Here is a 4,908-nt window from a genome sequence, read left to right as displayed (position 1 = left end):
TGCAGGAGCTGCAAAGGGGAGGAATGCAAAGACGGAGTTTAGAGCCTAAATTAACAATCCTTTAAACAAGCAGTTAAGGTTACACCAAGCAACGTCTCCTCAGCAATCAGCCTGAACACCACAGAAGACAGGGGAAAGAGAACAGAGGGATGGGAAGGAGGGGAGACAAAAAAGAAAGCAGAGAAGAGAAATTATTCTTTAATGATATTGTTTCTTAATTACACCATAGCATGTGGCATGGCAGAGACGGCAGATGGATAGCAGCAGCCTGTTTTGATGTTTATAATTCAGAAAGAACACACAGAAAACTCGGCAAACAAACAGACGAAATGGAGGGTGGGCGATGGAAATAGTGGGACTGTATTAATTCCAGCTTGAGGAAGATGGAGTTCAAGCATCCAGGACACTTTAAAGCTGGAACGGTTCAAACTTTGTAACATTTGTGGGCGTTTCATGGTCTGATGGTGCGTATTTGTCATGGGCCAAAACTCTGCCGTTTTGTTTTTTAAAGACTACCAAAAGAAATTAAGGCCGTATCCTGACCTCAGTCTATGCGTGGAGCTGCCATTGAAATCAATGGGAAATGCTAAATAACAAACATGCTGCCTAAAACCTAGCGGTCTGTTTCAGTAAGGATTCGCTGCATTGCATAGGGGTTCATGTATTTTTCAGCTGAGGGCAGAGAGGAGACACAACAGGTGTGTTCCTAATAGCAGCAGCATCCTATCTAGCTCTCACTTTTCATCAGTAAAACTCAATGCACTTTACAAAGGAAGTCTGTCATGGGGTGTACATATCCCATGTTGACCCAACAACCAAAGGGTTAACTCCTGCACTGCCAGCCACTGCTGACTGGTACTGCCTGTCTTAACCCTTTGGGTCAGCATGGGATACATTCCCCCACTGACAAGGTCACCATCATTATTTTCATTGTACAGATGGGGAAACTGGGGCACAGAGAGGGGGACATGACTTTCTCAGAGTCACCCAGCAGGCAAGTGGTGGAGCTGGGAATAGAACCCAGGACCACTGAGGCCCTGTCCACCCCACCACCTACAAAATAAGGAGGGGTATGGGTATCAAAGCTCAGCTCCAGCACTGAGTTTTCCTATGGTTTGGAACAGTTTGGATCCAGGTTTCCTATTCAGCCCATCTGTGATGCAAAGCATATATATGAAGAGGACCTGAATGCTCTGAGTAATTTTCCTTTGAATCTGCACTACATTAGTAACACACCTAGCCTCATGCAGCTGTGAGGAGAAATCTGGGGGTAAGATCTAACTAATGCAGTTTTTGGTCACATTCCAAAATAAACACGGGTTCCAGTAACCCTCATGGAAAAACAAAACACCCTATTGTTTGGCACAATTTGTTGTATTGTGCTTCACTGGTGCCAATAGCATTCCCTCGGCTTGATGCACAGGACACCCTATGCTGGATGCAAAGGAGAAGGGATGAGCTCAGCAACCAGAAGAGAAGGGGAAGGATGTAGATAAGCATTGCTGCAGACTCTTGGGTCTCCACTGTGTCTGAAACAATGACCCCCTGGGAAGGGTTCTTTATTGGTACATATTGATACTTTTAAAAACTAAAAGTGATGATAAGAAGCAATATAGCGACTCAGTAAGAAGCTATTCCCTTGATCTCCAGATGGATCAGCGGCAGGGATTACCTGAAAACTCATGAAAGGCTGCTCCAGTGAGAGATCCATCTTTGAGTTTCATAAATTTTAAGGTCAGAAGGGACCATTAGTTCATCTAGTCTGATCTAATGCATAACACAGGCCAAAGAACCTCACCCAGCAATTCCCGCATCCAGACCATGACTTCTGTTTGAGCTGGAGCATATCTTTTAGAAAGATAACAAGTCTTGGCTTAAAGACTGCAAACGATGGACAGTCCACGTATTCTGAAGAGCCAAGGGATCTGGAGAGTGGATATTGACAGCCCTGAGCTGCTGATTAAAAATGCACCCAGTCTGGATGGTGGACTCTGGCAGTCTGCCACTTGCATCATTTACTGAAAGGCAGAAGTTTGGTTGTGCTGTATTTAGGGGAAAAGACCCATCAAAAGACAAGAGCACAGCCTGTCAGTTTCCACTAAGAACTCCTGACCATTGGCTAGACTAGCAAGCTAAATCTACTGAGGTCCAAAGGGGCTTAAATGTCTGCATAAAAACTCAGGCATGGGAAGAAATCTGAATGCATCTTCTGTGTGATCTGCTGTTGCTAAATGCCCCACCTCTCCTCTCCCTTCCCTGTGATGTGCGTGGTGGGTTGGGCAAGAATAGCAGCCCTCTCCAATAATCCAACATTAACATTTGCAAGCCAATATTTACTGTGGGTGTTTACACAAAAATACTGCGGTCTATTCACTATGCACTGGGAAACGTACCCTTCATCTGCCTCAGTCAGGCATCTTCAGACTGCTGTCTCTCTCTGATTTTAAGCAGGGTTTCATACTGGAACCTCTCTTCCTGCACTTTCTTTTGGATACCAGCCAGTTCAGCTTCCAGTTGGATGCTGCTGCTCTGTAGCCTGTTCCAGAGATTACATTTCGAGCCAGTCACTTGTTTAGAAATGTAGATGACAAAAAATCATGCTGACTGGTAATTCAGTTTTGATTCTGTGGAGAAGATTCTGTGCTGTACGCTTCAGAGACACTGCCCACCAGAGGCGTAGCCAGAACTGATTTTTTGGCAGGGCTTGTGGTTGCTACGGATGGGCACAAGCCTCATGTCACAAGCGAAACAGAGGGTGATAAAAACGCGGGATGAATTGCTTAAAATCTGATTGGGTGGGCCTGTTTTCAAAGTGGGTGGGCCATGGCCCACCCAGGCCCACCCGTAGCTACACCACTGCTGCCCAGGAGCTGACGCCTTGGTGGGTTCACGTGGGAGGGTGGGAAGGAGAAGAGGAAAAGTGCCTTTGAGCCTCCTGCACACTTCCCATTTAAAAGTAGGAGCAGTCCTTTCCTTCTGGCTGCTGAATGGAATTTTCCTGCTCCTCCTGGCTATTCAGAAGTAGGTACAGGAAAGTAGCAGAGGTGCAGTAGGATGGGGTGAGGCACTCCAGGAGTTAACCTGACTGTGTCCTGTTCAGCAGAAGTAGTGAAGTGCCACAAGCAGCACTGCTCCCCACCGATACATGAGGTGAAATCCCTGTGAGACATACACACGGATTCACATGCATAAAAGGGCAGGTGATTATTCCTTCTTGAGAAGGCTGGCTACTTTGCTTCCAGCCATGGGGATTGCAGAAATGTGAAACCTTCTCTGTACATACACACATTCTGCAAGCCAACGGCATATGTTTACTGTCAGGCTTAGACTCCTGGACCCTTGGCTCCAAAACCACAGGCATCTAACTCCCCAATGGGCTAATGGAGTGATAATTCCTGATGCTTCATGCTTCTATTTGGCTAGAACAACACCGAGTGTACGTGTCCTGGTGGGTTATTGTTTCCTGGAACCCAGAAAAGCACAAAGGAGTTTTTAATAACCATGAATGGTCAGGACTTCATCTGAAAAATGGCTGGGCTAGATTCTCCTCTCACTTGCACTGGTTTGCAACACTGGCAAACTTCATGGACTTCAGTGGAGTCACTCCTGATTTACACCAGTGTAAGTGACTGTCTCCAACAGCACAGGGCTTCCTAGCTCCACAACGGGGACTCAGTAGGGACTCAAAGGGAAGAACGTCACCTGCTGAGACACCCACACAGTGTCTACTAATTCCGTATGTCTGGTGCATATTGCGATCAACCTTGACATTAAAGCTTTGTTGACCAAAAAAATAAACGGGGGGGAGGGGAGAGGAGGAGGAAATGAATCATGCCTGACAGCAATTACATTCCACACAGGAATCGGAGCCTACGGGTCTGTAACTCTTGTAAAGTTGATGATCATTTTCCACTTGTAGGTGATAGTTCCAATGTTATCAAAGTGGAAATATGGATACATTTTAACGCCTGGGGAAAAGTAATGAGAAGTTTATTATTTCTAATAGCTCTTTCATGGTGCACAGTTATCTGACAGAGTAATTACTTTTTATGAGAGGCAGGGAGTTCAGCACTGGAGAGGCACTGTCATTTGTATGGAAGGTGCCATACTTACAGCTTGAGAGCACAACCAGAGACAAACAGTTCTATTTCTCCCTCCTCTGCCCCACAAAAAAATGAGTTTTTAAGATTAATCCTTTGATAGTTTGTGAAAGGCAAGTTTGTCTGGTGACTGGAGTGTGAGATGGAGACTCAGGATTTGTGAGGTCCTGTCACTGACTCTGCTACTGACCCGATGTGTATCCATGGGAAAGTCACTTATCCTTTTTGAGCATCAGTTTACCAAGCTGTAAAAAAGGATATGCCACTGTAAAATACTGGCTAGTGGATGTGTATATATATACCACTGCCCTCCACTGGATGGGATCAAGAACTGTTCACATGTGGCATAGGCTCTTTACAAACAAATGGAGATTCTCCTGTAGACATGGTGCTTGGAGCTGAAGGATCTGAGTTCAATTACTGCTGTCACAGCAGAGAGACAACTCTGAAGTCCTAGGTGGCTACAAATTTGCTGAAGTACATATGTTAGCTCCTTCTGGGAACTGGGAGGTTTAGTTCTCTAATGTTTGTAAAATGGTCTGGAAGGGAAGCATTATAAAAGAGCAAATTATTGTTAATTACCAATACATTGGTGTTAGATCACTCCCAGAGCATAACCTAAGGCTAGAAAACTCCTACAAAGAAAGTTAAATAAGGCTTATGCTTTGGCTGGGTTTAATATATATGTACAACATGTGTTGCAAGGAGTCAGAGTGCCTGGGGCACTTGCAGTGCACGTAACAGGAAACACCTGGGAGAAAAAAAGGCGTTTAGAGAATGGGCAGAACTGTGAACAGGTGGTGTTTGT

This window comes from Emydura macquarii, unplaced genomic scaffold, assembly GCF_026122565.2.
Source record: "Emydura macquarii macquarii isolate MOO-44397 ecotype Brisbane River unplaced genomic scaffold, CSIRO-AGI_Emac_v2 contig_691, whole genome shotgun sequence".
NCBI classification, from domain to species: Eukaryota; Metazoa; Chordata; order Testudines; family Chelidae; genus Emydura; species Emydura macquarii.
This window is presented reverse-complemented; position numbering follows the sequence as displayed.